This window comes from Elephas maximus, chromosome 11 (genome assembly GCF_024166365.1).
Source record: "Elephas maximus indicus isolate mEleMax1 chromosome 11, mEleMax1 primary haplotype, whole genome shotgun sequence".
NCBI classification, from domain to species: domain Eukaryota; kingdom Metazoa; phylum Chordata; class Mammalia; order Proboscidea; family Elephantidae; genus Elephas; species Elephas maximus.
Window position 1 is genome coordinate 101009045 of NC_064829.1, and position 22214 is coordinate 101031258.

At 43.1% G+C, this 22214-nt stretch overlaps 1 non-coding gene across 1 annotated transcript; it reads left to right on the top strand.

Annotated features, from left to right (window-relative positions):
- The first annotated feature begins 21782 nt into the window (after positions 1 to 21782).
- On the top strand, positions 21783 to 21889 carry LOC126086391 (U6 spliceosomal RNA). Its single transcript, XR_007519482.1, has one exon. It is a non-coding gene; the product is annotated as a U6 spliceosomal RNA (small nuclear RNA).
- The last annotated feature ends 325 nt before the right edge of the window (positions 21890 to 22214 follow it).

A 22214-nucleotide genomic window follows, 5' to 3' on the forward strand; every position in this document is an offset into this window, starting at 1 on the left:
AATCTTCACAGGAGCAGATCACTAAGTCTTTTCTCCCTCGAAGCTGCTGGTGGATTTGAACCTCTAACTTTTCGATTAGCAGCCAGGCACTTAACCGTTGCTTCACCAGGGCTTCTTCCAGCCTAGGAAACCCTATGGGACAGTTCTACTCTGTCCTATAGGGTCACTATGACTTGCAATTGACTTGACGGCACACAATAAGAACAATTGTTAGGAGTTTCTTTTTTTTATGATGAACTAAAATCCATCTTTTTAAAGTCATTATGCATTAAACCTCTTTCTGCCTTCTCCATGTTGCTGTGATACTGGAAGCTATGCCACTGATATTCCAATACCCGAAGGGTCACCCGTTGTCTTAGTTATCTAGTGCTGCTGTAACAGAAATACCACAAGTGGATGGCTTTAACAAACAAAAATTTATTTTCTCACAGTTAGGAAGCTAGAAGTCCATCTTCACGGCGTCAGCTCCAGGGGAAGGCTTTCTCTCTCAGTCAGCTTTAGGGGAAGGTCCCTGTCATCAATCTTCCCCTGCTCTAGAAGCGTCTCAGCACAGGGACCCCGGGTCCAAAGGAGGCACTCCAGTCCTGGCTCTTCTTGCTTGGTGGTGGTAATGAGGCCCCTCTCCTCTCTTCTTGCTTCTTCTGTATCTCAAAAGAGATTGACTCAAGATATAACCTTGCCCCCTTACAAGCTCATCTTTGTTTTAGAGTAATTGTTGACCTTTGGTCTCATGTAGGTGATTTTTTAAAGGACCACAGTACTTATAGGTGATATTCGTTATTTTTTGAGCCAATTTGTTATTTAGTGACAAGGTGACCTCAAGTGTTAGTTTTGGTTCAAGGTTTGAAGAGTATATTAGGCAACAGTCTTGGGGAGTCCTCCAGTCTCAACCAGTCCAGTAATCCTATTTTTTTTTGTTTTGTTTTTTTAGGAATTTGAGTTTCTGTTCTACATTCTTCTCCCATTCTATCAGGGTCCTTCTATTGTGATTAGTTGTGTAATTTTAACCCCAGATTGTTTGTTGTGTTTTGCACAATTTGTTTTTATATCTTAGTATGTACATTCACCAAGGACATGTAGTAGAATGTCCATAGCAGTGCTGCTCATAATACTCCCAGATGAAGACCATCCTAATACCCCTCGAAAGTAACATGGATGAGTAAATTGTAGTGCTTTCACACAGTGCAAAATTACACATCAGTGAGGATGAAATCTCTACATCACCTCACAGCAATCTGGATGAACCTCACACATATAGTATTGAGCAAAAGAAGCCAGACACAGCAGCCATCCAAGGCACAATTGGTCTGTATTCACCTGGAGCAACAGAGGAAGAAGGAGAGTCAGAAGTAGGAGGAGGAAATAGAATGCATGGTTAACTGCCTCCATGAACACCTGCCTCCTTTGCCATGAGAACAGAGGAACTAGATGGTGCCCAGCTACCGTCATCAAAGTTTTGGTCAAAGATTCTGTAAAAGACTCTTGATTAAAAGGGGGAAAATGCAGAACAGAATTTCAAATTCTCATGGACTCTAAACTTTCTAGAGCCCTGGAGGCTGGATGAACCCCTGAAACTATTATTTGAGATAATCTTTAAATCTTAAGCTAAACATATCCCCTGAAGTCTTCTTAAAACCAAACAATAGTTTAGTTTAACTAGTAAATAATATCTGCCTTGAGTATTGTGCTCGTTTAAGATCTATATGGGATCAAATTGACAACAGCAACTTGAAAGTTTAGACAGGAAACTTCGGGGGCAGACAGTTTATGTTAATAGAGGAGGAAAAATTCAGAAAAGGAAGGTGAGAATGACTGCACAACTAGAAGAATGTAATCAATGTCACTGAAATGTACATCTAGAAGCTGTTGAATTGGTTTGTGTTTTGCTGTGTATATTCTCAACAACATAAATAAATAAAAATTCTTAAAAAAAAAAAAAATCCAGACACAGGGTATGATTCAATTTGTATGAAATACAAGAAGAGACTCTAATCTATGCTGTCAGAAACGAGGACAGTAGTCAACCTTGGAGGGTACTACCTAGAAGAGAGATTTAGGTAGCTTCTGGGGGGCAGAAATGACCTGTTTTGTGATATGGTTGTCGATTATATGAAATGTTTAGTTTGTAAAAATTCATCTACCTGTACACTTATAGATGTCTCTGGCTGGTGCAAACGGTTTGCACTTGACCACTATCCAAAAGGTTGGTGGTTTGAACCCACCCGGCAGTTCCACAGAACACAGTCCTGATGATCTGCTTCTAAAAGGTCATAGCCTTGAAAACCCCATGGAGCAATTCTACTCTGTGCACATGGGGTGGCCATGAGTCGGAATTGACTTGACAGCAACTAACAACAGGACTCATGATAGAGTCCCTGGGTGGCGCAAATGGTTGAGTACTGCTAACGTAAAGGTTAGCCATTCAAATCCACCCAGAGGTGCCTCAGAACTTCTGTTCTGACACGCATGGGGTCACCATGAGTCAGAATCAACTCAGTGGCAACTGGTTTGGTTTAAACACTCATAAACCCATGGCCGTCGAGTGCATTCTGACTCTGACCCAAAGGTCGGAGCAGAACTGCCCCACAGCGTTTCCAAGGCTATAATATTCGCAGAAGCAGACTGCCACATCTTTCTCCCATGAACACCTGGTGAGTTTGAACTGACCTTTCAGTTAGCAACAGAGCATTTGAACCATTGTGCTACTTTTTTTTTTTTTTTTTTTGGTATTTTCTTTGAAAGTTTGTTATTTAAAAAAAAAAAAAAAGCCTGTACTTTCTACATTTTACATTCACCTCTCAGAACATTTAGCGGTACCAGTGAAGGTCAATAAAAAGTCTACCAGCTTCTTGAACGGCTACACATTTTTTTTTACCATGTTCTGGTCTTAAAGTGGCATGAAATCTTTGAGAATTGGTGTAGATTTCTAATTCCCACATTAGAAATAAAATTATAAAATAAGGATGAAATTATTGAATAAAAGTTCAAGGCTAAAAGGAAAGGTTAGTAGGAGGAAAAAAACTAAAAATATTGTATAAAAATAGGACCCCCCCAACCCACCCATAGTTAGGTTAAAAAAAATTGGAAGCACCCACCCACCCCAGCCCCTGTATCTCTCTTAGAAAAGCCACCCAGTCCTGAACACAGGGTCTCAAACACAAATACATGTAGTTTGATTTGCAGATAGCCACTGAGATCTTGCACTGGCCCCAGTTAAAGATTTAAAAAGAAAAATCAGGTCTATTCCTACTTACAGTGACCCTATAGGACAGAGTAGAACTGTGCCATAGGGTTTCCAAGGCTATAATCTTTACAGAGGCAGACTGCCATATCTTTCTTCTGCAGAGCGGCTGGCGAGTTTGAACCGCTGACCTTTCAGTTAGCAGCCAAGCACTTTAACCACTGTGCTACCAGGGCTCCTTTAAACCCTCGTAACATGTGCAGTTTTCTTAAAAAATGTAAAATTATAATTCATGTTAAAAATGTTTAAAGTATATGAGGGGAAGCTTGATGTGTTGAGAACTTGGTTAACTTGCCAGAGGTTGTACTGTTAGCAGCCCATCGGGTCTGAACCCAAGTTCTTTGCCACCAATGCCCTATCGGTCCTCCCACCACCCTCATGGGGCCATCATTGAATTCATCACCATTGTGCTTGGGCTGTGTCTTTTTTTCAAGAAGAAGAGTCATCCACATGGAAGAGAGATCAAGTTTTTATTGAACAGAATCATTGGGATTGGAAAGGACAGGATTATATCTTGAGAGGCAGCTGATGAATCCTGTAACGTCTGCCCCTTCGAGAACACCAAGACGTACCTAAATCCTGTGGAGGAAAAACAGGGGTTATGATCAGTGTCACTGTCTGTCACGTTCCATGAGGTTAATTCTTTCCCTTTCTAAGAGAAATCTGGTCTACGCCCAAGAACTAAAAATAAACAGCATCAAAGTGGAAGAGGAGAAGGATGTTCTTGGTTAGCAGCTAAACTCTTAACCACTGTGCCACCAGCATTCCATTTGATCTTGGGGCTATCAAAATATTAGAAACAACCAAATTGTACTTTACTAGGGGAGTGTTAAAATGCAGAGATGTCACTTTGAGGGCTAAGGTGTGCCTGATCATATTTTCAGTTGCCTTATACGCATGCGAAAGCTGGACAGTGAATAAGGAGGACTGAAGAAAAATTGATGCCTTTGAATTGTGGTGTGTGTGAAGAATATTGAGTATATCATGGGCTGCCAGAAGAACAAACAAATCTGTCTTGGAAGAAGTACAGCCAGAGTGCTCCTTGGAAGCGAGGATGGTGAGACTTCGTCTCATGTACTTTGGACGTGTTATCAGGAGGGATCAATCCCTGGAGAAGGATATCATGATTGGTAAAATAGAGAAGCAGCAGAAAAGAGGAAGACCCTCAGTGAGATGGATTAACACAGTGGCTGCAACGATGGGCTCAAGTGTGACGATTGTGAGGATACCACAGGACCGGGCAGTGTTTTGTTCTGTTGTACGTAGGGTCGCTATGAGTGGGAACGGACTTGACAGCACCTAACAACAATCTTTATGGGAGCAGATCACCAGTCCACTTCTCCCGTGGAGCAGCCGGTAGGTTTGAACTGCTGACCTTTCAGTTAGAGGCTGAGTGTTCAACCACTATACCACCAGAGCTCCTTACGTTTCATTTTTAGTAACCCTATTTTATCAGACTATCACCATTCGGGCTCCCTCGGTGGTACAAACAGTTAAGCACCTGAAAGGCTGGTGGTTCGGACCCATCCAGAGATACCTCGGAAGATAGACCTGGCGATCTGCTTCTGAAAGGTTGCAGCCTTGAAAACTCTATGGAGAAGTCCTACTCTGCACACATGGGGTCGCGGTGAGTCAAAACCAGCTCAGTGGTAATTACCAACAACAGCATTGTCATTCAGCTGTTGGGCATATTGGCTGTTATTTTTGTCACTGCGATGACCAACTCCTTAATATACATTTGTGGGGTCGTTCAATTTTCTGTTAGGATATATCTGCAGAATCAGAAGTGCTGGGTCAAAGCCTGTTATTCATTGACTAGGAGGGTCAAAGTTACCCCAAACCTTGGTTCACCTGTAGCAGGTGTGTAAGAGTCGAGTTCTCCTTTAACCTACTAATCTCAGGGCAGGTTCCATTTTTACATCCCTGACTCCATTCAACCTTTATCATTTTTCATCTACTTCTAATTAATATTATCTTTTATTTTATGTAATTATGCAAGTCACCTTAAAACTCTTTTTAAAAAGATATTCGGGAGAGTAAAGAAGGAAGGTGGGGCAACAGTGGCTCAGTGGTAGAACTCCCAACTTCCATTCAGGAGACCTGGGTTTGATTCCCGCCAATGCACTTCATGTGCAGCCACCACCCATCTCTCGGTGGAGCCTTGCGTGTTTCTATGGCGCCTGCACAGGTTTCGGCAAAGCTGCCAGATTAAAATGGACTAGGAGGAAAGGTCTGGCAATCTGCTTCTGAAAATCAGCCAATGAAAACTCTATGGATCACAACAATGTGGTCCACAAGCGATCGTGAAGATGGCGCAGGACAGGGCAGCATTTCGTTCTGTCCTGCGTGAGGTCACCATGAGTCAGGGACCAATTTGATGGTGGTTAACAACAACACAAGAAAGGGAGGAAGAGGAGAAGAAAGAGGGAGAGGAGAGCGCAGTGAGAGAAAAATGCAATATCACACTTGCTCTGTAGTTGGCACAGTTGTGAGTACGTTATAAAATCTGCTTAATTTAATCTTCGTAGGCACCCATGGAAGCAGTAGCCAAGAAATCAAAAGACATATTGCATTGGGCAAATTGGCTGCAAAAGACCTCTTTAAAGTGCTAGAAACCAAAGATGTCACCTTGAGGACTAAGGTGCGCCTGACCCAAGCCATGGTGTTTTCAATCGCCTCATATGCATGTGAACGCTGGACAATGAATAAGAAGACTGAAGAAGAATTGACACCTTTGAATTGTGGTGTTGGCGAAGAATATTGAATATACCATGGACTGCCAAAAGAACGTCTTGGAAGAAATACAACCAGAATGCTTCTTAGAAGCAAGGATGGTCAGGCTGCATCACACATACTTTGGACGTGTTATCAGGAGGGACCAGTCCTTGGAGAAGGACATCATGCTTGGTAGAGTAGAGGGTCAGCAAAAAAGAGAGAGACCTTCAACGAGATGGATCGACACAGTGGCTGTAACAATGGGCTCAATGATAGCAACAATTGTGAGGATGCCGCAGGGCCAGGCACTGTTTCATTCGGTTGTGCATGGGGTGCTATGAGTCAGAACCGACTAGAGGGCACCTAATAACAACAACAGCCACCCTGCAATATAAGTCCAATTAATGTGCCCATTTTGTAGATAAGAAAGCAGGCTCAGAGAGGTGAAGTGCATGGTAAATTAGAAATTAGCAGCTCTGTTCCAGAGGTTGTGTTTTCAACCACTGAACAGTGTAGGCTTTCAAAGCAGACAGGCGCAGCAGTGCAGTAAGATGGGAAAGAAGAAAGAGTTGTTTTTCTGGCATAAAGTTACATATCTCTTGTGAAGGATAGTGATCAACCACTCTAGAAATTTCCTCGTGAATGGCTAGTAGGTTTTTGGTATTGTGGTCAAGGTAATTAATGTTTGTTGTTCTTAACTGCTGTTGGATCCATCCCGACTCATGGCGACCCCATGTGCAACTGAACAGAATGCCGCCTGATCCTGTGCCATCTCTACAAATGGCTATAGATTGGACCATTGTGATGCATAAGGTTTTTACTGGCTGATTTTTGGAAGTAGATCATCAGATTTTTCTTCCTAGTCTGTCTTAGCCTGGAAGCTCCGCTGAAACCTGTTCAGCAGCATAGAGATGCACAAGCCTCCACTGACAGACGGCTGGTGGCTGCGCATGAGGTACGTTGGCCAAGAATCGAACCTAGGTCTCTTACATGGAAGGCAAAGAATTCCACCAGTGTAATGTAATGGATGTAACTAACTATATATTCCTATTTACTTGGCTGCTAGAAAACTCAGCTCTAATTACAGCCTATATGCTGCTAACTTTACCTCTTCTATGTGATCTTAGGTTTTCCTTGATTTTTTAGCCCACTGATTATATTATTGCAAAGCTAGTTATTTTTCCAGACAATTGTGCTCATGAGGAACTTGTATTTAGACCAAGAGGCAGTCGTTCAACAGAACAAGGGGACACTGCATGGTTTAAAATCAGGAAAGGCGAGTGTCAGAGTTGTATCCTTTCACCATATCTATTCAACCTGTATGCTGAGCAAATAATCTGAGAAGGTGGACTATATGAAGAACGGTGCATCAGGATTGGAGGAAGACTCATTAACAACCTGCGTTATGCAGATGACACAACCTGGCTTGCTGAAACTGAGGGACTTGAAGCACGTACTGATGAAGATCAAAGACCATAGCCTTCAGTATGGATTACACCTCAACATAAAGAGAACAGAAATTCTCACTACTGGACCAATAAGCAACATCACAATAAAAGCAGAAAAGATTGAAGTTGTTAAGAACTTCATTTTACTTGGATCCACAATCAACACCCATGGAAGCAGCAGTCAAGAAATCAAAAGATGTATTGTGTTGGGCAAATCGGCTGCAAAAGACCTCTTTAAAGCAAAGATGTCAGCTTGAGGACTAAGTGCCCCTGACCCAAACCATGGTGTTTTCAGTCGCCTCATGTCATGCGAAAGCTGGACAATGAATAAGGAAGACCAGAGAAAAATTGATGCCTTCGAATTATGGTGTTGGCGAAGAATATTGAATATACCATGGACTGCCAGAAGAACGAATAAATCTGTCTTGGAAGAAGTACAGCCAAAATGCTCCTTGGAAGCGAGGATGACAAGACTTCATCTCACATGATTTGGACATGTTATCAGGAGGGACCAGTCCCTGGAGAAGGACAGCATGCTTGGTAAAGTAGAGGGTCAATGAAAAAGAGGAAGACCCTCGGGATATGGATTAACACAGTGGCTGCAACGATTGGCTCACGCATAGCAAGGATTGTGAGGGTGGTGCAGGATGAGGCAGCATTTTGTTCTGTTGAACATGGCGTTGCTATGAGTTAGAATCAACTGAACGGCACCTAACAATGACAACAAAAATAACAATACTGGAGTCCCTGGGTGGTACAAACAGTTACATGCTCGGCTGTTAACCAAAAGGTTGGATGTCTGAGTCTACCCAGAGGCAGCTCAGAAAAAAGCCCTGGTGCTCTATTTCTGGCAAGTCGGCCGCTGAAAACCCTAGGGAGCACAGTTCTAATCTGATACACGTGGGATCACCGTGAGTCGGGGTCAACCTGAAGGCAACTTTTCTTTTCTCTTTTTTTTTTTTTTTAAGTAATATTTAAAGACTCTCCCTGAAGTTGAATTGGAATGGTATCTTGGTGGAGGGACACGTGTTAGCTAGTGAGATGTTTCAGGAACTTGAGACGACCAGAGGAAATAGTAACTGTAAGAACAATGGGGCTGGATAGATATGGACAAGCACCACTGATAGCTTATAAAAAGGTAATGAAGTCCCAGGGTGGTGCAAACAGTTTGCATTCAGCTGTTAACTGGAAGGTTGACAGTTCAAACCCACTCAGCAGCACCTTGAAAGAAAAGGCCTGGTGATCTGCTTACGTAAAGATTACAGTCAAGAAAATCCTATGGAGCGCAGTTCTACTCTGACACACATGGGGTCGCCACGAGTCAGAATCAACTTGACAACAACTAACAATTAAATGAAATTCAACTTTCAGTGTCTACAGATAGTCTTATTGGAAGACAGCCATGCTCATTTACTTATGTATCGTCTATGACGGCTTTTGTGCTACAATGGTAGAGCTGAGTATTTGCAGCACTGTTTTTCTCTAACTTCTGACTCATAGTGACCCTATAGGACAGAGTAGAAATGTCCCATAGGGTTTTCAAGGAGCAGCTGGTGAATTCAAACTGCCAACCTTTTGGTTAGCAGCCAAGCACTCAACCACTGTACCACCAGAGCTCTGTGCCTCTAACAGCTGTTAGTTCGTTGTTAGTTGCCCTTGAGTGGATTCCGACTCATGGCGACCCCACGTGTGCAGAGTAGAACTGCTCCACAGAGTTTTCAAGGCTGTGACCTTTAGGAAGCAGATTGCCAGGCCTGTCTTCCGAGGAGCCTCTGGTTGGGTTCGAACCACCAACCTTTCAACTCACGGTTGAACACTTAACCGTTTGCACCACCCAGAGACTCCTGCAAACACTCAACTCCGGGGAACCGAAAGGTTGACAGTTTGGACCCACCCAGTGGCTCCGCAGGAAAAAAACAAAAAAGGCCTGGCAATCTGCTTCTATAAAATTACAGCCAAGAAAACCCCACAGAGCGCAGTTCTACTCTGCAACATGTGGGGTCGTCATGAGTTGGATATACCCGATGGCATAAGACAACAACAACATCGTTAGCGGCTATAAAATCAAACCAAACCCAGTGCCGTCAAACCAATTCTGACTCATAGCAACGCTATAGGACCGAGTAGAACTGCCCCACAGAGTTTCCAAGGAGCGCCTGGAGGATTCCAACTGCCGACCCTTTGGTTAGCAGCTGTAGCACTTAACCACTACGGCACCAGGGTTTCCGCTAGAGGCTATATGGCCTGAAAAGTCTAAACTATTGACTATCTGGGCATTTGCGGAAAATGTTTGCAGACCCCTGATGTAAGCCATCATCAGATAAACTAGACCCCAAGCTTCTCCCCCCACCACTAATCCAGAGGGTTTCCCCTGTGAAGCTCAGTGAAAAGCCTGCTCCTGGCTTCCCCAGCCACCTTACCCGTGCGGGGAACACTGCTTCCATTTTCCATCTCTGTTGTAATCTTCCGTCAGTGAGCACCAGCTGCGATTCAAAATGTACCCTGTCTTGGTGCAGTTGTAATGGAGTTTTTTCCTGAAGGTGAAGGGGAAGATACACTTGGGGGGATCTGCAGAGAATGAGGGGCAGAAGGGGGGTGTGAACACAGCAGGTCTTATGATTAGTACCGATCTAACGGCACATGCTTTCCTACAACACCAGACTGTTGTCAAAGCAGGTGAAACACGGTCAGGCTCTGGTACTCGTTAATTTAATGCTGTTGTTGTTGGGTGCCAGCGAGTCGATGCCGACTCATGACGACCCCACGTGACAGAGTAGAACCGCCCCACAGGGTGTTCTATGCTGTAATCTTTACAAAAGCAGACTGCCATATCTTTCTCTCATGGAGCCACTAGTGGGTTCAAACTGCCGATCTTTCAGTTAGCAGCTGAGTGCTTAACCACTGCGCCGCCAGGGCTCCTAAGAACCCATTGCCATTGTGTCAGTTCTGACTCATAGGGACCTTATAGCAATCTCAGATATTTGCAAATAACCCCTGATGGTCACAATCTATAATATTTATTCATTCAACAATTATTTGTGTTGTTGTTAGTTGCTGTCGAGTCAGCTCCAACTCATGGCAGCCTTACGCATAACGGTATGAAACATTGCCCTTTCATGCGCCATCTTTATGATCATTCAAGTCCATTGTTCTGGCAATTGTGTCAATCCATCTCACTGAGGGTTTCCCTCATTTTCATTGGCCCTCTACTTAGTCGAACACAATGTTCTTTTCTAGCTGATGATGTGTCTATATTGGCAATATTCTGTTATAATCTATCATGGCTAATTTTTCGAAGTAGATTGCCAGGCCTTTCTTCCTAGTCTTAGTCTGGAAGCTCTGCTGAAACCTGTCCACCATGGGTGACCCTGCTGGTATTTGAAATACTGGTGGCATAGCTTCCAGCATCACAGCAACATGCAAGCCACCACAGTACGACAAATTGACAGACAGGTGGTGAGCTGTTTATGAGCACCCCTAGGGTCGCTATCAGCAGAAGCAACTCAACGGCAATGCGTTTTTTGTTATACTGTACACCAAAAGGAGCCCTGGTGGCACAAACAGTCACGTGCTCAGCTGCTAACCAAAAGGTTGGCATTCTAACCCACCCAGCAGGTCTATGGAAGAAAGATCTGGCAATCTGCTTCCGTAAAAAGTACAGCATAGAAAACCCTATGAGGCAATACTAGCCTGTCATGTGGGGTTGCTAGGAGTTGAAAACGACTCGACAGCACCTAACAACAACACTATATCCAAACACTGTTCTTAATGTTACGAAGAGGCAGGGATAAAACAGACAGTCTCTGCTTTATGGAGCTGACCTTGTGCGTGTCTTTGGCTCCCCTGCCCAGGTTGCAATGTGAAAAGAGAACTTAAAGGCTGAAGAGCAGGAGTGAGACTGAGCATTTGCCCTGCAGGGGAGTTTTACTATTCTTTACACAAACAATGCAACTTTAGGCCTTTGCAACTCTACGTGTGGTCCCTAAACCAGCAGCCTCAGCATCACCTGAAAACTCGTTTGAAATGCAGAATTTCAGGCCCCACCTCAGTCCTATGGAATCAGGATCTACATTTTATTTGTTTATTGTTTATATATTTCTTGGAACCTTGGTGGTGCAATGGTTAAGAGCTCAGCTACTAAACAAAAGGTAGGCAGTTCGAACCCACCAGCTGCTCCTTGGAAACGCTACGGGGCAGTTCTACTCTGTCCTGTAGTCGAAATCAACTCGACAGCAACAGGTTTGGTTGTTTTTTTGTTTGTTGGTTTATATATTTCTTAATAATTTATTATATTATTTCTGGTTGTTGAAAATGTACACAACAGAACATACACCAATTCAAACAATTTCTACATGTAAATACAGAACATTGGCTACATTCTTTAAGCTGTGCGACCATTCTCACCCTTCTTTTCCCAATAGTTCCTCCCCATTAACATAAACTCACTGTCCCCTAAGTTTTGTATCTAATCTTTCAGGTTGCTATTGTCAACTTGGTCCTGTACAGATATTTCTTTAAAACCGCACAATGCTCAAGGCAGATGTTTTTACTAATTAAGCTAAACCATTGTTTGGTTTAAAGAATACCTCAGGAGGATAGTTTGGGTTTAAGATTTAAAGAGTGTCTCAGGGCAATAGTTTCTGGTGTTCATCCAGCCTCAATGACTTCAGAAAGTCTGGATTTCTTGAGAATATAAAATTCTGTTCCACATTTTCCCCCTTTTGATAAGGAGTCTGCTATAGAATTTCTGGTCAAAACATTCAGTAATGGTATGCAGGCACTATCAACAGCTTTGTAAGCCTTAGGTATCCAAGACAGCCTATCACGAGGATACTCACCAAACCCCGTGCAGTACCGCCACCTGCCTTGGAACTCTTTGTCAAGAGAACACCAGTCATAGTCACTGTGGATTGAGATGCAATTGTAGTAGATTAAGTCGTCATAGATAAATGGAAAGACACAGGCACTATTAATAAATTCTGGAAAAGAGAATACATGCTGAATTTAGGGCAAGCTTACCAAAGGAATTGACTTTTAAATGTCCATCAGAACACCGGCATCCTGCTTGCTCCCCTCTCCCTCCCCATCCAAGTGTTACTGGTCTCACTAACTACCTTCCCCAGGTGTGGTGCAAAAAATGCCGTATTTCAACCTAGAGCTGGAAGCAGGTTGGAGTTTCTGACTTCCTTTTTTTAAAAAAATATATTTTTTAATTGAGGTTAAATTCACGTAACATGAAATTAACCGTTTCAAAGTGTATAGCTTTGTGGCACTTGGTACATTCACAAACATTGTGCAACCAACACCTCTATCTAGCTCCACAATGTTTGTATCACCTGCAGCAGGAAACCCTGAACCCATTCAGTAATCACTCCCCATCCCTCCACTCCCCCAAGCAGGTGGCAACCACTAATCTACTTTCTCTCTCTATGAATTTACCTATTCTGGACATTTCATATAAATGGAAGTATATGACACATACTTTGGTGACTAAGGTGCGCCTGACCCACCCCATGGTCTTTTCAATTGCCTCATATACATGCGAGAACTGGACAATGCATAAGGAAGACCAAAGAAGAGTTGACACATTTGAATCACGGTGTTGGTGAAGAATATTGAATACACCATGGACTACCAGAAGAATGAACAAATCTGTCTTGAAGGAAGTACAACCAGAATGCTTCTTAGAAGCCAGGATGATGAGACGAAGATGGTGAAACTTTATCTCACATACTTTGGATATATTATCAGGAGGGAACAATCCCTGGAGAAGGACATCGTGCTCGGTAAAGTGAAGGGTCAGTGAAAAAGAGGAAGACTCTCAACAAGGTGGATGGACATAGTGGCTGCAACAAAGTTCGTTCCTAAATACCTCCCAAAGCTGTCCACTTACTCTATATCCTTTACCACCGCCTAGCATCTTGCCTTGCCTTGACTACAGGAAGAAGTTATTTCTGGACTCTCCCAACCCACTCGCCTTATCCACTCTTCATGATGTAGTAGAATGACCATTCTTAAATACAAAACTGACTCTGGTAAAAAAAAAAAAAATTTTTTTTTTTTTGGTACTACCTATTAATATCCCATTACTCTTGTTGTTGTTAGGTGCTATGGAGTCGATTTCAACTCCTAGTGACCCCATATGACAGAGAAGAACTGACCTGTAGAATTTCCTAGGCTATGATCTTTAAGGGAGCAGATCGCCAGGTCTTTCTCCCACGGAGCCGCCAGGTGGGTTTGAACCGGAGCCTTTCGATTAGCACCCAAGCATTTAACTGTTGCAGCATTAAACTCCTTTCCATTGCCCTTAGAATAAGACAAATAGCCTTGAAATGGCTTATGGTGATGCTGTACTTGATCTGGTTCCTACATACACCTCCAGCCTTGCCTCAGACCACCCTTCTCTTTGTTCATTCTGCTCGAGTCTTGTGAAGTACACCAAATGTGCCACCGTCTTTCTTGTCTGAGGGATTTGACAACATGATTCCCTCTGCTTTGCAGGAACTTCACATCCCCTTGACCTGTTTACCTTCTTTTTTTGTTCAGCATAAAAGTGAATTTTCATAGAATTTTCTTAAACATCCAGACTAGGTTAGACCCACTTTTAGTGAATATTGAACTTCCTTATGACTTTCCTTCCCTCACATTTATTTTATTTGTTAACTACTTGTTCGAAGTCTTGCTTATTTGTCAGAAGGGACCACATGAATCCTGCTCAGAGCTAAATCCACAGGATCAATCCCTAAACCAGTTGCCATTGAGTTGACTTTGACTCATAGCAACCCCATGTGTGTCAGAATAGAACTGTGTTCCACAGGGTTTTCAACTGTTGATTTTTGTAAGCAGATCACCAGGCCTTTCTTCTGAGGTGCCTCCAGGTGGACTCAAACTGCCAACCTTTTAGTAGTCGCGTGTGTTAACCATTTGCATCACCCAGGGCAGTTCCTGCTTATTTTGCTTCCTCCTAAGGCCAGCTTTGATCCTCAGCACCTGGCCTTATCGGTGCAGAGAAGTTCTGTTGGCCACTGTTCTGAAAATAGCTCCTTTCTGATTCCAGATTCTGGTTCGTGGGTCCTATTTTTCCACACCATATAAGGACTCCAAGCGATGTTGGTTCAACTTCAAGCAAGTAACTGGTGATTAAAATGTTTAAAAATCAATCGAACACCTGAAACTATTGCCCTGAGATCATCTTTAAACTACAAATCTTAAACCAGAACTCTCCCCTGAGGTCTTCTGTGAACCAAAAAATAGTTTATCTTAATAAATAATGTCTACCTCAAGCATTGTGCTCTTTTAAAGAATTATCTGTGTGAGATCAAATTGACAACGGCAACTCAAAAGGTTAGATGAGAAGCTTAGGGGACAGTGAGTTTAAGTTGATGGTGGTGAAATAATTCAGAGAAAGATGGCGAGCACACCTTGAAGAGCGTAATCAATATCACTGAGTTGTACGTGTAGAAATTGTTGAAATGGTGTATGACTTGGTGTATATTTTCATCAAAATAAAAAAATCAATCAACATTTTTGTAACCAAATTTTCTTTTTCATCGACTTGATTATTGCTACTTTTAAAGGCAAAGCTATTTATGATGAACACATTACACTCATAATTAAATTTTTAATTTAAAAACGGATGCAAAAGCTCACATGTATGATACCGTTTATGTGAAATGTCCAGAAAAGACAAATCTATAGAGACAGAAAATAGATTAGTGGTTGTCTGGGACTTGGGTTAAGAACATAGAGTGTCTGCTAATAGGCATGAGATATCTTTTTGGGTGATGGAAATGTTCTAAAATTGGATTGTGGTGATGTTTGCACAACTCCTTAAAGTTACTAAAAATCATTCAATTGTACACTTAAAATGGTCTAATTTTATGGTATGTAGATTATACCTCAATAGAGCTGCTAAAAATAACAACAAACCAAACACACAAAAAAATCACAAATACAGAAGTTAGTTCCAACAGACAAGAGATTGTTTTTCTTGGAAGGGAAGGAGTAGAAATTCATAAGGAAGAATTAGGGGAAATTTCCCTTGGAAAAGTGAGACTGAACTAGATCTTGAAATATTAATAAGTACCATATTTTTACACAAATAACGCACACCTTCTGCATTTGTTACTGGCCGGGCCCTCCCGCCATGAGGTATTTTTGTAAGCACGTTATGTTAATTATTTTACAGCAACTTGTGGAAGAGGATTGGCATAAGGGTGCCTCACGGGGGGAGGGCACAGCCGGCAAACAAAAGCAGAAGGCATGATTATTTGCATAAAATACAGTAAAGTACGTCTGCCTTGAGCATCGTGCTCTTTTAAGGAATTATCTATGTGAGATCAAATTGACAATGGCAACTAGAAAGGTTAGATGAGAAGCATGGGGGGCAGTGAGTTTAAGTCAATGGTGGTGGAACAATTTTGAAGAAAGATGGTAAGAATGTTTGCACAACTCGAAAATGTAATTGTGAGCAGGAAGGGTCTACAAAGGAAAGGGTAAAACAGCAGGAAAATGCAAGGAATATTCAGGAATATAATATTGTTTAATGGGCCTGGGTTAACATTTGAGATGTTAACAAATTAAGAGATGTCTCCCTACCTTGAACTGGAGGGTATAGATGGGCAATCAATTCTGAAAGAGAAAAACAGACAATGGGTAGACTTTAGATCACCTCCGAAAATACTCCGTTCGTAGAATGCAGTTGTTGTTCGTTGCTGTTGAGTCAATTCTGACTCATGGCGGCCCCATGTGACAAAGTAGAACTGCCCCACAGGGTTTTCTAGGCTGTGATCTTTACGCACTAGTTTTTCACCAGGTCCTTCTCCCATGAAGCTGCTGAGTGGGTTTGAACCACCAACTTTTGGTTAGCAGCTAAGTACATTAACTGTTTGCACCACCCAGGAACTCCAGCTAATGTTTATTGGCAATTATTCTTTTCCAGTCAAAGTCCTCACTGGATCTTCACAACAGCCCAATAAGGCAGAGATTATAATTTACAACCCTCACCACACCCAGTTTTTACAGTTAAGAAAACCAGGGCACAGAGGACGACTTGCCTGAAGTGATGTGACTACTAACTGGTGGAGTCATTGTTGTTAGTTACTCTCAAGTTGGTTCTGACTCATGGTGACTTTATGCATAACAGAACAAAATGCTGCCCGGTCCTGCACCATCCTCACAATTGTTGGTAGGTCTCATTTTGAGTGCTTTCCAATCTAGGGAGCTCATCTTCCAGCACTATGTCTGATGATGGTCTATTGTGATCCACAGGGTTTTCACTGGCTAATTTTCAGAAGTAGATCACCAGGCCTTTCTCCCTAGTCTGTCTTAGTCTAGAAGCTCCTCTAAAACCTGTCCACCACGGGTGACCCTGCTGGTATTTGAAATACCGATGGCATAGCTTCCAGCATCATAGCAACACGCAAGCCACCACAGTAAGACAAACCGACAGATGGATGGTGGAACTAGTGGAGACTAGGTTCAAACTGAGGAAACCCCACATCAGAGACTGTTTTCTCAACCTTCCAGCTAAGCTTTTTTGGGGCCTATTGTATACAGCCAAAAAATCATAGACACAATATTGATAAAACCCAACCAGTGTCGTCGAGTCGATTCCGACAATACTGATAGTACCTTGAAATTGTCACTTCCTTGTACAAGTGAGTTACCCCCTCTGGGCCTCAGTTTCTTTATCTTTGAAATGGCACCCACCTCCTAGCTTTGCTGTGAAAATCCAACAAGCTCATGTGTGCTTAGCGCTACATGAATGTTAGTTGATTGAGGCCCACCTCCTCCAAAAGTAGTTACTACTCAAAAACCAAACCCATTGCCAACGAGCTGATTCTGATTCATAATGACCCTACAGGACAGAGTATCACTACCCTATAGGGTTTCCAAGCAGTGGCTAGTGGATTTGAACTGCTGATCTTGTGGTTAGCAGCCAAGCTCTTAACTACTGCGCCACCAGGGCTCCATGTAATATATTTATAATATATGATATATTATCCTCATTTTGTAGACACAAAAATGGAGGCTAAGAAGTTGCTCAGGTCCCCTGGCTCCGGAAACTGACTAATCTCCAACCTCCTGCCTCTGCTGGGACCTGTTTCTGAACTCTGAAACCTCTTTTGGAGGAGTTGCTGGATCACCTGGGGTCCTTCCTCTGTCTCTCTGTGTCTGTATCTTCTCCCCTTTCATAAAGTCACCACTCAGATTGGATTAGGACCCATCCTTCTCCAGTACCACCTCTTGTTAACCTAACTGATAACATCTTCAAAGACCCCATTTCCAAACAAGGTCACATTCACAGGTACAGGGGTTAGGACTTCACAGAGCCAAACCGTTTCTGCGGTCATTTTATGATAAAACCACAGATGCTAATATTTTGTTACAAATGTCGGGGGAACAGATATCAAGGATGGTCACACAACATGACTGATGTACCTGGTATCCCTGAATTGCGCACACGAAAGATGTTGAATTGGTAAATGTGTTATTGGTATTTTTAGGACTACAGCAGAGAAATGTCACAGTAACAGCTGCTGCTGGCTATTTCTCCTTCTCTCAGTCACAGCTCACCAGGCTTTGCTAGCATGACTGCTAATGTTTACGGCCTTTCATCTTTACCAGTTTTGATCTTCGCAAGCTTCTCACTTTCCAAGTGAAGGAACAAGGAGAGATTTTCACGTAAACACAGCCAAACACTGGTACAGGCTGGGCTCTCAGCCAACCCCATCTGACTCCAGGCACTAAGAGATTTCTTTCAGACCATGGTGTTGTTATTGTTCTTGTTGTTGTGCCGTCAAGTCACAACACAACACAGGCCGCTGGACCAATAAGCAACATCATGATAAACAGAAAAGATTGAAGTTGTCAAAGAATTCATTTTACTTGGATCCACAATCAACGCCCATAGAAGCAGAGGTCAAGAAATAAACAACAAAATGCATTGAGCAAATCTGCTGCAAAAGACCTCTTTAAAGTGCTCAAAAGCGAAGAGGGCACTTTGAGGACTAAGGTGCACCTGACTCAAGCCATGGTATTTTCGATCGCCTTGTATGGATGCGAAAGCTGGGAAATGAATAAGGAAGATCGAAGAATTGATGCCATTGAACTGTGGTATTGGCAAAGAAGATTGAATATACCCTGGACTACCAGAAGAATGAACAAGTCTGTCCTGGAAGAAGTACAGCCAGAATGCTCCTTGGAAGTAAGGATGGTGAGACTTGACTCATGTATTTTGGACCTGTTATCAGGAGGGATCAGTCCCTAGAGAAGGACATCATGTTTGGTAAAGTCACAGATCAGCTAAAGACGAAGACCCTCAACAAAATGGATTGACACAGAGCCTGCAACAATGGGCTCAAACATAGCAACAACTGTGAGGATGGGTCAGGACCGGGCAGTATTTTTTCTGTTGTACATGGGGTCACGATGAGTCGGAACTGACTCAATGGCACCTAACAACAACAAGGCCACTGCAGGATTTTGTTAGAATGCAAAACAAAACAAGGTCACTCTGTGTTATGGGTTGAATTGTGTCCCCCAGAAAGATATGCTGAAGTCTTTACCCCGTGCCTGTGCAGGTGATCTTGTTTGGAAATGGGGTCTTTGAAGATGTGATCGGTTAGGTTAACATGAGGTCATACTGGAGTAGGGTGGGTCCTACACCAATCTGAGCGGTGTCCTTATAAAAGAGGAGACAGAGGGACAGAGAGACAAGGAAGGACGCCATGTGACGCAGCAGCTGCAAGCCAAGGGAAGCCTGGAGAAAGGTGTGGAACAGATTCTCCCTCAAACCCTCCAAAGGAATCACACTCCCAACCCCCGATCTGAGGCTCCAGCCTCCAGAACCGTGGGAGAATACCTTTCTGTTTTTGGAAGCCACCCAGTGCATGGTATTTCATTACAGCAGTTCTAGAAAACCAGTACGCTGTGCCATCCACAAAATGCCAAGCTTCCCTTCTTTGGGCTAAAGTGAGTGACTGCTACTTTTTTTTTTTTACCGATTACAGCTTTTTCTCCTTGTTCTAGTCTGCCTTCCCTATGATACCCAATCATAGAATTGCTCCTGCTTTCTAACAGCATCCAGTCTTGAGTGAACCTTCTGCTTCTTAAACCTCTCAAAAGTCACCAACTAAAGCCTAACTCCTATAAAAGGTTCTTTCTAACAGTCTTACTTAGAGACCCATGGTATGTGTTTGCCATCTTTGCAATGAGTAATAGACCCAACTTGTTCAGCTTGAAGTGGTTCTGGTGGTCTTTGGCTGAAGGGCTTTGACATTCCTAAGGGTTTTGCTGACATCTATCTGATTTAATCATTGCAACAACTACGATAGATAAAGATCACTTGCTTTTTCTTGAATCTATGTGTTTCCTAGGGAGGCAATTCATAGGGTTTAAACTTCAGGGAACATATAAAATTCTCTCAATCACCCATGACCCTAATCACCCCATGACCCTCCCCACAGGCAACCCATGTTGTAAGGATCTTGTAAAACCTACAGATATATTTTATGAGCATCCAAGCAACCATGTATAAATACCTTTTTCTTCTCCTTTTTCACACAAAGTGTAGCCTAGTCTCCATACTGTTCTTTTGCACTTTGCTCACTGTATGGATTGAATTGTGACCCAAGAAAATATGTGTTGTAAATGCTAACCCTATAGTTATAATCCCATTTGGGAATGGGTTTGTTGTTTTTGTTGTTATCTTAATGAGACAGTATTAGTGTTGTTGATGTTGTTGTGTGCCCTCAAGTCGATTCCGACTCATAGCAACCCTACAGGACAGAGTAGAACTGCCTGCCCCATAGGGTTTCCAAGGAACAGCTGGTGGATTCAAACTGCCGACCCTTTTGGTTAGCAGCCTGAGCTCTTACCCACTTCAGCACCAGAGCTCCAGCATTAGTGTAGAGTGTGTCTTAAGCCAATCTCTTTCAACATATGAAAGACCAGATTAAGCAAGCAGAGATGGGGGAGACAGACACCAGGTCACATGCAAATCACCCAGGAGTAGAAGCTCAGAAGAGACAAGGATCTTCTCCCAGACCTGACAGAGAGAACGAGCCTTTCCCTGAAACTGGTAGTCTGAATTCAGACTTCTAGCCTCCTAAATTGTGAGAAAGCAAATTTCTGTTTGTTAAAGCCACCCACTTGTGGTATTTCTGTTATAGCAGCACCAGGTACCTAAGGCAGTCACTTTACCGCAGACCTTGGAGAACTTCCCAAAGCAGTACATGATAAGCTTCCCCTCGGTTCCAGAGATTATTATTACCATTATGTAAATGAGAAGACGGAGGCTCAAAGAAAGGCAGAGGTGCTGTGAAACCTGTGAGAGGCAGAGCCCGATGGGACTGCCTTGATTTTCTAGGTCTTGCCAGTTTTCCGCCTTTGATACGCAGAAAAGATACCACTTTTCTCTCTCTTCTTTTGGCGGAAAATATTTGAGTTTTCCTTCTCTGACAGGCTTCCACCTTACACAGGTTCCTGCTTTCGCAGGTTTTACAGTCCTTGACCATAATCATCCAACCAGCAAGATGAAGAACTAGAGCCCAAGGCTTTCCAAATTCTCTATCCTGTACCAGCCACTATCGTATACATTCAGTCGAATATGTTTTCTGCCTCCTAGGCCTCCCCTTCTTCCTCTTTCCTCCCCTCCTCCCCTCCCCTCCCACCTTGCTGCCTCACCTGCATTCAGCCAGTTCAGACAGAGAGCCAGGGACACCCAGCCTTCCAGACTTCTCATGGCCCCTGATTGCCTGCGGGTAGCATGCACTCAGCAACAGAGCCTGTGGCTTTATACGTTCCCATTTCTGCACCACCTACTCCAGCCGCTCCACAGCACACAGACAACTCCTTAGCATTTCCTCCCGTACCTTCAATCTCAGGACGAGTAGAAAAACCAGGGGCATCGCTCTTAGAAAGCAGCCCTGGTAGCACAGTCGTTAAGCGCTCGGCTGCTAACCAAAAGGTCAGCAGTTAGAACTCACCACAGGTTCCCAGGGAGATGTGGCAGTCTGCTTCCGTAAAGATTACAGCCTTGGAAATTCATGCAGCAGTTCTACCCTGTCCTATAGGGCCACTGTGAGTTGGAATCGTCTCGAGGGCAGCAAGGGGTAACCAAAAGTTGGTGATTCAAAGCCACCCAGCGGCGGCGGTGTGGGAGAAACAGACCTGGCAATCTTCTCCCATAAAGATTACGACCAAGGAAGCCCCGTGGGGCAGTTTTACCCTGTAACACTTGGGGTCTCCTAAATCAGAAATCAACAACAAAAGCAAAATCAACAACAAAAGGAAGAAGGGAGACAGGAAAGAAAGAAAAGAGGGAGGGAGAGAGGGAGGAAAGTAGAAATGACATCAGTTAAATTTGAATTTCAGTGTTTGCTTCGGCAGCACATATAATAAAATTGGAACGACACACAGAAGATTAGCGTGGCCCCTGCGCAAGGATGACATGCTAACTCATGAAGCATTCCGTATTTTTTAAACTTTCACAAAAAACTCAATAAACCTTTTTTAAAAAAAGAAAACACCAAAAAAATTGAATTTCAAATAAACATAAATTTTTTTAGTATAAGTGTGTACCATGCAAGAAGCCCTGGTGGCACAGTGGTTAAGGGCTCGGCTGCTAACCGAAAGGCTGAAGGTTCGAATCCACCAGCGGCTTCCTAGGCAAACGCTGTGGCAGTCTGTTTCCGTAAAGATCACAGCCTTGGAAACGCTATGGGGCAGTTCTACCCTGTCCCATAAGGTCACTATGATTGGAATCCACTCGACCACAACAGATTTGTCACTCTCAGAATGCAACA